The sequence below is a fragment of the Adiantum capillus-veneris genome, chromosome 11 (genome assembly GCF_014529385.1).
Source record: "Adiantum capillus-veneris isolate H3 chromosome 11, ASM1452938v2, whole genome shotgun sequence".
In the NCBI taxonomy this organism is placed as follows: Eukaryota; Viridiplantae; Streptophyta; class Polypodiopsida; order Polypodiales; family Pteridaceae; genus Adiantum; species Adiantum capillus-veneris.
Window position 1 is genome coordinate 160,650,525 of NC_140941.1, and position 13,125 is coordinate 160,663,649.

A 13,125-nucleotide genomic window follows, 5' to 3' on the forward strand; every position below is an offset into this window, starting at 1 on the left:
GAGATTGCAGAGAATGGAAAGCAAAAAAAGGCAAAGAGAAAGCTGAAGAACAAGTCCTCAGTGAAGATTCAAGAAATAAATGTGACAAACACTGTTGCAGAGGATGACAATCTAGTGTCAGGAGACATCTACTTCTTGAAGAATATAATGGACTCAGCTCTTCTTACAGCATCTGATGGAAATGCACTGAGTGACTAGATTATAGACTCAGGGGCATCATTTCATGTGTCTCCAAACAAGGAGTGGTTTACCTCTTATGTGACCACTAAAGATAATGCTCGGCTAGGAAATGGGCAGACATGTGAGATCTTAGGTGTTGGAGATGTTCAATTGAAGTTTCAGAATGGCTCTTCTTTCACGCTGAAGAATGTGAGACATGTTCCCGCAATTACAAAGAGCTTGATCAGCACAGGCTTACTTGATGATGCTGGCTACGTCACCACTTTTGGACAGAACATGTGGAAGATATCCAAGGGTTCTATGACAATAGCACATGGAGTAAAGTCTGGAGGACTTTACATGATTTATGTATCAAATGTCTCTAAAAATGTAATCAATGTAACCGGGCAGCCGAACGTTTCTTTGTGGCATAGCCGGTTAGGACATATGTCCAAGAAGGGAATGGAAATCTTGTCTCGTTCTGGTTATTTTCCTGGATTTTCATTTAATGATTTTGAATTTTGTGAACATTGTCTGTATGGTAAGCAAACATAGCAGCCACATAAGCATAGAAGCAGTAGAAGAGATACACAGTTGGCACTTGTTCATAGTGATTTGTGTGGACCTATGCCTAACCTATCTCTAGGGGGAGCTTCTTACTTTATGACATTTATAGATGATTACTCGAGGAAAGTATGGGTTTACTTTCTCAAGCACAAGGATGAAGCGTTTAGTGTTTTCAAAACGTTTGTGACACTTGTGGAGAATCAGAGTGGAAAGAAGCTTAAATGCTTACGCACTGACAATGGTGGAGAGTATGTTTCAAAGGCCTTTCAGGACTTTTGTGAGTCAAAAGGTATAAAACGTGAACTTACTGCTCCTTACAATCCTCCTCAAAATAGTGTTGCTGAGAGGATGAATAGGACCATACAAGAGAAGGTCAGAAGTATGTTGTCTAATGCACAACTGCCAAATGGGTTTTGGGCGGAAGCTGTATCAACAACTGTTCATCTTGTAAATAGATCTCCTAGCAAGGTTTTGCAGAAGGATTCAGTGCCAGAGATGGTATGGTCAGGCAAAATGCCCTCATACAAGCATTTCAGAGTCTTTGGCTGTGAGGCATATACTCACGTTCCAAAGGAATTTAGGAACAAACTTGAGCCAAAGAGTAGAAAGTGCATCTTTCTAGGCTATGGTAATTCTGGTGAGATGGGTTACAGACTTTGGGATCCCGAATCCAGAAAGGTTGTCCGCAGCAATGATTTTCACTTTAATGAATCCAAATATCATTCTAAACCAGAGAGGGTTGAGGAGATTAGAAGAGTTGTCTTCCAAGAAGATGGACCTGCACGTGCAAGACAAAATGTTAGGGCTCAAGAGGAGCAAGGATAGGATAGAGTGGAACCACAGGTTGTGGTTGAGCCTGAGCCACCTATTGTGCGTAGATCTGGACGTGTCACGCGACCTCCTGATAGGTTTGTTCCATCTATGAACTATGTCATGTTGACTGATTGCAATGAGCCTTCATGTTACAAGGAAGCAGTGCAAATGAAGGACTCTGGGAATTGGCAATTGGCCATGCAGTCAGAGATGACAGCTCTGCATAAAAACAAGACATGGAAGCTAGTTAAATTACCACAGGGCAAAAAGGCTCTACCTTGTAAATGGGTTTACAGGTATAAGATCACCGCTCATTCTAGTCAGCCAAAGTACAAAGCAAGGCTTGTTGCCAAGGGCTTGAAGCAAGAACAAGGCATTGACTTTGATGAAGTCTTCTCTCCGGTGGTCAAGATGACTACATTGAGATGCTTTCTTGCATTGGTTGCCATATTAGATTTGGTGTTGCACCAAATGGATGTCAAGACAGCGTTCTTGCATGGTGATTTAGATGTGGAAATTTACATGCAGCAGCCAGAAGGGTTTGTTGAGAAAGGCAAGGAAGATTGGGTATGCCAGCTGTTAAAGAGTCTTTATGGCTTAAAACAATCACCGAGGGCATGGTACCATAAATTCCACAAGTTTATGCTTTCTCAAGGCTACAAACGTAGTGAGTTCGATCACTGTCTATATACAAAGAAGGCTAAGGATGGTAGTTGGCTGATCCTTATTTTGTATGTGGATGACATGTTGATTGCTGGCAAGCACTTGGAAGAAATTTCAGCTTTGAAGTCAAAGATGGCAAAATCGTTTGACATGAAAGACATGGGTGAGGCAAGTCATATACTTGGTATGCGCATTGAGAGAGACAGATCAAAGAAGTTGATTTGGTTATCTCAAACAGAGTATATTGACAAGGTTTTGCAACGTTTCAATATGGAGAAGGAAAAGGCATTGAGTGTTCCATTGCCACCATATGTGAAACTTAGCAAACAAGATTGTCCTGTGTCTGAGGAAGAACAGGCTGAAATGGATAAGATTCCATATGCGTCTGCAGTGGGTAGTTTGATGTATGCAATGATTGCTACTCGCCTAGACATTGCATTTGCAGTGGGAGTAGTAAGTCGATACATGTCAAACCCAGGCAAGAAACATTGAGAGGTAGTGAAAGGAATATTGAGATACCTGAAAGCTACAAAGAGTATGCGTATATGCTATGGGAGTCAGGAGCTAAGTGTAAAGGGTTTTACAGACTCAGATTATGCAGGTGACTTAGACAACCGATGGTCTACGTCAGGGTATGTCTTTACATTGGCTGGTGGAGCAGTATCATGGCGTTCTAGATTACAAGATTGTGTTACTCAGTCTACTACAGAGGCTGAATATGTGGCAACATCAGAGGCATGCAAAGAATCAATTTGGATTAATCGACTAGTAACAGATTTGGGAATCAAAGAAGAGATGCCTGTGTTATATTGTGATAGTCAAAGTGCTATACAATTGGCTCACAATCCAGTTTATCACTCAAAGACAAAGCATGTGGATGTGAAGTATCATTTCATCAGGCAAATGCTCGAGGATAAGCAACTTCAGCTTGTCAAAGTTCACACCACAGAAAATCCTGCTGATATACTTACAAAAGGACTTCCCTCAGAGAGCTTTGTGCATTTTTGCAAGCAGTTAGGTGTAGGGTAGTACATCACTTCTCTAGATCTCTTGTATATTATCTTGTATAGTAGCTTCTCTCACACTTAAAGTACCACATTGGACTTTAAGTGGGAGGTTGTTGGGGTATAAAGCCCAATGTGGTCGCCCAGGTAAGTGGGCGGGACGCCAGGTATGTACACATATTCTTTTGTAAAAACCTAATAAGAACTCACTATGCTCTACACATTACAGTAGAGCGAGTTCACCATATCGTCGTGCTCTTCTTCTCGCACTCTCTCTCGTGTCGCACTTCCGCTCGTACTCCTTCAAGATCTCCAGCCATATGCCACTCTACTGTGTATGAACCCATGCCCAATACATCGAGTGTCTTTCCATTTCTCTGTTCGCTTATGACTTCAGGAATACTTGTTTGATGGAAAACCCAGTTAAGAATATCGAAATTCTCTGCAGGCACCTGAAATGGGAAAACCAAACCAATCAAATGAAACATGTCTAACCATTTTTTAAAGCAAAAACTTGTTGATATCAAACCTTGAATGTGGCTAATAAGAAAATATTGTTTTCAGATTGCACGCTAAAGTTTCTAGGGTCGTCTGAAGCAATGCTTTCATCTAATTCTCTATTCGTAAGTGTTATTGTGACACGCTCAACCTTTGTCTCTTTCACTAGCTCGCACTCATCCAGTTTAAGCACAAACTTCAAGACTCCATTGCATTCCTCTTGACAAACCTCGAACAATTGAACAATATATGTCTGCAAAGCTACTAAATCATAAAATATATTATTGTATTTATCATAGACCACTTCCTCTGCTGATGGCGATCTGTACATTGCTTCAATGTGAAAAGGAGTGCCCAATGTCCGAAGCACTTCCTGGTTGACCTCCAGTCTTGTCTTTCGAATGGAGAAAGGATTTGGCAGCAACGTGTGCTTGAGATTGAACTTCTTACTTTGTTGCTGCATAGTTCTGTAAATAGAAAATTAAGTAAATGGACTATTTCCAAGTTTTCAAATGCTACACATATCCAATATACCTAAAAATTTCGGACATTTGATTTGACAGGTGAAGAAAATTGATTCAAACACCAGACATACCTAAAAATTATAGAATAACCTTTGTTAAGTATTCCGGCTTCATCTAGAATTGACTGAACATCACGTGTTTGGAGTTGATTCTATTTAAAAAGAGTGTCAAGTTGCTTAGCAACAATCTTGCAGTAGCGCTTATCGTCCAAAAGTTCGGCGACATCTTTGCGTTTTAGTATGAGACCATAAGGAATTGAAGAAGTTGGTGTGTGGCTGTCAATATTTGACTGAGGATGTAGCAACGATCTAAGCATAAATATGAAAAGTAAGAAATAAAACTACAAATGTAAAGATGAATTAAACCTGCTTGAATGATAATCTTACTTGATTGCTTTAACCCTCTTCTTCAAACCCCCAGAACCAACCCTCAGTTGTTCAATGTCTCGTAAGCGCCGTTCTCTCAACCGAGGACCCAAGACATTATTTTTTTCTCTGAGATCCTGCGTGAGCTGCGTGATGCTTTCGTCCTTGCCTTTCAGTTGCTGAGCGCACTCTGTCACAATTTGCTTCAAGAAAAAGTTTTCTTTGTGTGCAAGGTCTCTCTCAAGCTTAACAATATCACTTATGGCCGCCAAATTCTTGGTGTAGCCATATAAACCAGAATAACCGTCTCCTACATAGTTCAACAATGACGTTATTTTTCTGAACGGTGGAGTTGAGTTGGTGATAGGATGCTCAAGATATATCCTGCCATCCACCCAAAGATCGACGCTTTTTTTACCTTGAAATCTGAAGTTCTCTTTTGAAGCTTCAGAAAGGATGCCTCGCTTATTCTTCTTGTGGTGGGGCTCTTATTCTCTAGATAGTTCGATATGCATATGATACACATTGTTTTGACTCCTCGTCTGAGTTCTGTGTGAAGATGATAATGACATTGAGACGACTTGGTGAATGAGAAAGCTCAAAACAGAGGAGAGCGCAAGAGTGGAGCAAATGGAAGAGAGCTCAAGGGAAGAGACTGCGCGCAGGCGAAAAGCAAGAGAGACGTAAAACTGAGGAGAAGAATAACATTCAATGCACCTCGTTGAGCGCCAAATCTTAGTTTTGAAAAATCGAAAAGATTGAGATAATCGGCGTTCAATTCGGAGCCATCGTATGTTATCATTGTCTGAACACTTTTTAAGAGTTTTAATAAACGTACCCCCTAAATCTGATATCCAAGTTTTTTTGAAAGTGAATATCAAAAATGAAATTAGGGACTTTTTATTATCTCTCTCTAAGCTGACCTGGAATTTCTTACAAGGCCCATTTTTGAGTCCAAACTTTTCCTAATGAGGCCATGCTTTTATTACCTCTAACTTTGATGGATCCATACGGATACCATCTTGAGAGATATTATGACCTAGATATTGAATCTCTTGAAGGAATAATTCGCTTTTCTTTTGTTTGAGAAAAAGCTTGTTTTGCCTCAATGCTTGAAAAATCACTTGGAGATGTTGCTTATCTCCAAAGACTTGGAGTAGATGATGATATCATCAAAGAACACTCCAGTGAATTTGCGATAAGGTCTAATTTTTTTTCCCATCAGACGATTGAACGTAGTTGGAACATTAGTCAAGCCAAAAAGCATGACTAGATATTCATAAAGACCAAACGTTGTGTGAAACACGGTCTTTAGGATATCTTCATCCACTATCCTTATTTGATGATAACCACTTTTAAAGTCAATCCTACTAAAGTAGGTAGAGCCTTGTAGCTTATCAAGCAGATCTTCTACCCGAGGCACATGAAATCTGTTTTTGATAGTGATATGGTTTAGTGCTCGATAGTCCATACACATACGATATGTACCATCTTTTTTTTTTCACTAAAAGGGCTGGAGAACAAAAGAGAGAGGAACTAGGCCTCACCATCCCTTTGTCTACCAATTCCTATACTTACCTCATGATCTCCTCTTGTTGAGCTTGTGAGACTCAATAAGAAGGCTTGTTAGGCGGTGAGCTTCCTAGAAGGAGCTCAATGCGATGGTCATTATCCCCTTGTTTTGTAGGTAAGTCCATAGGGATATCAACGATGAACACGTCTTGGAATCCTTTCAAAAAATTAGACAAGTCTAACTCTTCTTGATTCCTACCATTTACATTTGATGAAACATTAGGATCTTTTAGAGACTCTTTGACAAAAATCATGTACGTAGAAACTGAGCTCTTCATTGATTTATCAAAAGTAGGAGGATTTACAAGTGGAATAGTGCGACCACACTCACTAGCATCTATGTACATGTTCTTTCCCCTATAGGTGAAGTAGATTCTCCTTTCAGGGAATTTCATATTGACAGCCATGCCATCAAACCATGGGGCCCCTAGGATAGCATCCTCATGTTGTGGAGAGGAGAGATGAAAAAGTCTTCTTTGTCGACATAGCTTTGGACATGGAGCCTCAACTTCCCAATCAAGGGAGTAACGGAGGCTCCCTGTCCCTTGAAAGCAGTGTCGGCGGTTACAGCATCTCCCATGTCGAAAGCTTGAATGCCCAACTTCGTGGCCAAATCCATGGATATGAAGTTGTGAGTAGAGTCAGGGTCAAACAAGATGAAAGCATCATGTTCTCTTACCTTTTTCCAAGCATAGGAAAGTAATGATCCTTTGCAATGAGCATCCTCTTTTGGAGCTTCGATGGTGGAAGCCCTAGGAGTCGCATTGCGAACATTCTTCTTGGGACAAGAACGATAGCCATGTCCTTGCTCCCCATATTTGAAACACTTATGGTCCTTGTGAAAATCTTCAAGCTCTTCAGGAGAGAGTTTGTTTTTGCCTTTATAAACCCCAGTATTTTTATGTGGAGCCGGTCCCCCCTCCAATAGGCATTTATATTATGATTTCTCCCATCAAGAGAGACTTGTTACAATACAATCTTTGTGTTCCTTGTGACCTAGGTGATGCAATGGCGATGGAAAAATTCATGCATCACGAGCATAATATAAAATTTGAGAAAAGCATTAACTATCCCTAGCCTCAGTCCCAAGACCTCTCCACCTTCGAAGGTGGAGAGAGCTAGCAGGGAATGCCGGTAGGGAAGAGAAAGAAGAAACATTTCATAGGAGAAAGAATTAGTTCCTCACTTATCATCACTCTTCTTGATAGCATAAATAATAGCATAATAATGAAGATGGAGAAGATGGCAAGCTTAAGCATTAAAGCATGGCTCTTTGTGGAATGCATGTCTAACCTCACCATCCTATCTTATTGCAATATTAGCGAGAACGACGATTAAATTGTCAATCCATGGGATGAAGCTAAATCGACTAGTACATAGAGGCTACAAGAGGTTGTCAATCTATCGAAAAACAACTAACACTCGCATCTAACTCAAGCTACACTCAAGTGACTGAAATCACCAAAAGCCAATCGCTCATTGGCAAAATAATCACATCCGTTACAGCATCAAATGACATCCAAACGTAACGAAACTTCTAGGACATGTTTATAAGACCTAAGCACACATGCTTATGGTCTCAAACCCCACTTTAGGTCAAGTTCCAAAATCGCGAATATTAACAGCAGTGGATTTTTGACCTAGTCGTTTTTGACCCAGAATGCATCTAAATGCTTAGCAATGATGCCCCAATACCTCGCCTATGCTTAGTTTTTGATTTGAAAGTGTAAATTACTAGGTATGATGAAATTAGGCCGCGGGTCGACGACGACAAAAGCTACAAAATACCGTGATGTGTTTACATCAATGCGTAGAGCTCATACCTGCGGTTGCAATGCAACAAACGCAATTGCAATGTGACAACCGTGGAGGGAGTAGGAAGCGTGAGAAGGAGAGGAGTGAGAACCGTTAGCTCACACTATGTATATCATTATCCAAAACTTGAAAATAACTTACAAAAATTGGCTTTTATACCTTAGCCAAGGTTTTTTGGTGGTCAAAATTAATAATCTGGGAGTTCTACCAAAGATGGGTAATGACAGGTTGATACAATCTGGAAGTTTGTGTTGGGGTGGTAAAGCCCAATGTGCCGCGCCTGAGTGTTGGGCGGCCGGTCACTAACCGGGAACTAACACTGACCATTCATTCTATACAAAAGAATAAGGACTCATAACCCTAACACTATTGTTTTTGGAGTCCACCCAAACCTGTGTCTCATTTCTTCTCCATTGCCGCACACACACACACACACACGCTCTCGCACGCACTCTTTAAATGGTATCAGAGCTCAGGGATTCGGAGCACCATTGGAGCTCAGCGGGGAAGTAAGCAGAGAAGCAACAAAAATTGCAGCACGTTTTTGCAGACCTGTTTTGGCCTATCAAAACGTTTATATTCAAGCCAATTCTTGCGTTTTTTTTGTCCTCTTCAACTTTACAGAAGAACGTTTTCTCAAAATCTTCACCAATTTTGAGATACGTCACTTAGACTGCTTGTAGGTCGTGAAGTAGAAGCTGCAGTTTTTTACAGATCTGTTTCGATCTGTAAAAACAGCTTATTTCAAGTCCATTCCCTGCAGCCCCAACAGTTTTTGCGTGGTCTACAACTTTGCAGAAGGAAGTTTCTGCAAATTTTGTACAGTTTGAGAGATATTCAGTTCAAATAGCAGGGTGGTCTACCCTCGTCGGTTCTTCTACGTACAGGTTTTCGTTGTAGACTCTTTCTGCAATGTCTGTCACATGCATATTTGATGTAAGGTCTTGAGGGTCTATTATATCAGACAAACCGCCGCAGCGGTTACAGAAAAGGGTTTCTGTGGTTGATGTAAGATCTTATGCGGTTTATGTATTATGATGGAAATATGCAAAGCCTATTGTTGAGGGTCGTACTGAGGTTTTATTGAGCTGGGGGATTCTCAAATGTGAAGATCCTTTCGGTGATATAGGTTTTGGAGCGAGCCCCCGACATCCCCATAGTTTTGGCATCGACATAGGATGTATGTTTATGCAGTTAGTGCAGTATTGGTGTGCATCTGCTGACCCGCCATTGTTGGCATTGCTGTCATCTTTATGCATATGCCTTTGACAGTGTTCAGTTGGTCAGAGACACTCTTCTAGAGTTGGAGACATTGAAAGTGACAGTTCTTTGAGATTTTATCTTGCCAGTTTAGCCACTTTGATCAGCGTTTCAGTCATTGTACACATTTGTTTTGGGTTTAGAAGACAGTTTTGCAGGGGAGACTCTGTCAAAAATTTTCAAGTTTTCTATCATCTTCTTTAGTGGAGTGGATCTATCACTTTTTGTTCCTTGTCGAGTGATGGCTTCATTATCGAAGAACTCTTTGTTCAACATTGAGAAGTTGGATGGCACTAACTTCCCATTTTGGAAGGAACAAATTTACAATGTCTTAGTACAAAAGAAGCAAATCCGGCCGATAAAGATGAAGGGGATAAAGCCTGAGGATATGGATGAGTATGACTAGGAGGAGTTGGATGAGCTTGCCAAGTCCACCATCATGCTAACTTTGTCAAAAAATGTGTACTTCAATGTGAACATGGCAAAGACTAGTTATGAGCAGTGGAAGAAGTTATGTGACCTGTATGAGAAGCAAAGTGAATCATCACAGGTTATTGGCTGAAAAAGTTAGTTGATTTGAAGATGGATGAGGGCACACCCATGTGCAACCATCTCAATGAGTTCAACACAATTTTCAGTCAGCTTTCTACGCAAGGAGTCAATTTCGACAATTCAGTCAAAGCAATGTTCTTGCTAGTTACGTTGCCAAAAAGTTGGGATACTTTTTGCACAACCATAAGTAACTCAGCACCTCCTAATGGTTTAACATGTGCTGATGTTGAGGGCAGTTTACTCACTGAAGAGGTTAGCAGGAAGAATCTTGATACTTCTCATAGTACTAGCAATGCTCTCGTTGTTCATGGTTGATCACAAGAAAAGGGCAAGCAGAATCAGAGAGGAAAATATCGTAGCAAATCACATGGCCGAAAAGACATTGAGTGCTATCATTGTCACAAAAAGGGTCATATGAAGAAAGACTGTCGAAAGTGGAAACAAGAGAAAGGTAAAGACAAGAAGTCGGAAGAAGGCAAGACTAAGGAAAGCAATATAAAGATTGAAGAGATCAATAATTTTTTTGTTGAAGATTCTGATGGAGACATTTATCTCACATCTGCCATGAATTCAACATTTTTGGTTGCCACTGATGACTATGCTTTACAAGATTGGGTTATTGACTCAGGTGCATCGTTTCATGTGACTCCTCACAGAGAGTGGTTCAGTACATATGATGCAGCCCGTAAAGGTCGTGTTCGTCTTGGCAATGATTTTGCTTGTGACATAGTTGGTGCCGGCGATGTGCAGCTAAAATTTTAGAATGGTTCTTCATTCATGCTCAAGAATGTGAGACACGTGCCAAAGCTTACCAAAAGCTTGATTAGTACAGGACAATTGGATGACGCAGGATATTATTGCACATTTGGTGATAGCTTGTGGAAGATCACCAAAGGTTCTTTAGTAGTAGCACATGGTTCAAAGTCTGGGACTTTGTACATGCTACATGTATCCAATGTTAAAAACCATGTAATTTGTGTAGCCGAGAAGCCAAGTGTTTCTTTGTGGCATCGCCGGTTAGGACATATGTCTCAAAAGGGAATGAAAATCTTATCTCGTTTTGGTTATGTGCCTGGCTTCAATTTCTTAGACTTTTCAGTTTGTGAGCATTGTCTTTATGGTAAACAAACACAGTCACCACACAAAAGGGGAAGCACTCGGAAAAGTGAGCCATTAGAGTTAGTGCATAGTGATGTCTGTGGACCTATGCCTAACGTATCCATGGGAGGTTCATTGTACTTTGTTACATTCATTGATGACTTCTCAAGGAAAGTGTGGGTATATCCTCTCAGGAAGAAGGATGAAGTTCTTTCAAAATTTCAAAATTTTGTGGCATTAGTGGAGAATCAGTCTGGCAAGAAAGTCAAGTGCTTGAGGTTAGACAATGGTGGTGAGTATGTCACTAAAGCCTTTTAGAATTTTTGTGATTCCAAAGGCATAAAAAGAGAGCTGACTGCTCCATATAACCCTCCACAAAATGGTGTTGCTGAGAGGATGAACCATACCATACAAGAGAAGTTACGTAGCATGTTGTCTAATGCAGAGTTACCTAATGGATTTTGGGCGGAAGCGTTAGCAACTGCTGTCCATCTTATTAATAGATCTCCTAACAAGGCTTTAGATAAGAAGGTACCTGAAGAGCTTTGGTCTGGGAAGCCCCCTTCTTACAAGCATCTTAGAGTCTTTAGCTGTGAAGCGTATTGCCATGTTCCAAAGGAGTTTCGAAGCAAGTTGTCTCCTAAGTCAAAGAAATTCATATTTCTTGGCTATAGCAATCCTAGCGAGATGTGATTTCTCTTATGGGATCCTTAAGCTTAATAGATAGTTCGCAGCAATGATGTATACTTCAATGAAGAAAAGATGCATTGCATACAATGGAGGTCAGGAGAGTTATCTTCCAAGAAGATGGAATTGTCCACAATAGGGCTGAAGTGCCTAATGTCAGACAACAAGTGCAAAATACTCCTGTAGTATAAGATGTTGCTGAGGGACAACCGACTCAAGCAGTTATTAGAAGGTCTACAAGAGTTTCAAGGCCACCTGATAGATTTACTCCCTCATTGGACTACATTATGTTGATAGATTGCGGAGAGCCTTCCTGCTATAAGGAAGCCATGTCAATGGATGACAAGGCGAAGTGGGAGAAAGCTATGCAATCAGAAATGGACTCGTTGCATAAGAATCAAACTTGGAAGTTGGTTCGATTGCCTAAAGGTAAAAAGGCATTACCATGCAAATGGGTGTACAAGCAGAAAATTACACCTCATGATAATAAACCCAAGTATAAGGCACGGCTTGTTGCGAAAGGATTTAAGCAGCAACAACAGGGTATTGACTTTGATGAGATCTTTTCTCTGGTTGTCAAGATGACTACTTTGTGGTGTGTACTTACGTTGGTTCCTAAAGACGGCATGGAGCTTGACCAGGTGGATGTCAAGACGGCGTTCTTGCATGGTGACCTTCAAGAATAAGTTTATATGCAGCAGCCAGAAGGTTTTGTTGAGAAGGGCAATGAAGACTTTGTGTGTCAGTTTGAAAAGACTCTTGACGGTCTAAAACAGTCATCAAGGGAGTGGTATCGTAAATTCTACTCGTTCATGCTCTCCCAAGGCTACAAACGTAGCAATATGGATCATTGCCTCTACACTAAGCAAGCTAAAGATGGTAGTTTGCTGATTTTGGTCCTTTATGTGGATGATATGTTAATTTCCGGGAAATGTAGGGATGAGATTTCAGCTTTGAAGTCAGAGTTACATGCAAACTTTGAAATGAAAGACATGGGTATAGCAAGCCATATCCTTGGCATACGCATTAAGAGAGACAGATGCAAGAAATTGGTCTATTTGTCTCAATCTGAGTACATTGCTAAAGTGCTCAAGCGTTTCAATATGGAGACGGGGAAGACATTGAGTACTCCATTGCCTCCATATGTGAAACTTTCTAAAAATGATTGCCCTAAGTTTGAAGAGGAAAAGGCTGAAATGGCAAAAGTGCCTTATTCATCTGTAGTTGGAAGTTTGATGTATGCTATGATTGCTACACGTCCCGATCTTGCTTTTGCAGTGGGAGTTGTTAGCAGATATATGTCAAATCCAGGCAAGAAACATTGGGGGGCAGTGAAAGGGGTTATGCAATATTTGAATGGTACAAAAGACATGTGCATTTGCTTTGGAAGAAATCATGTGTCATTGGTTACACGGATGCAGATTATGCAGGAGACTTGGACAAGAGAAGGTCCACTTCAGGCTATGTTTTTGAATTCACTGGAGGTGCAGTTTCATGGCGATTTCGTTTGCAAGATTGTGTTACCTTGTCTACTACAGAGGCTGAATA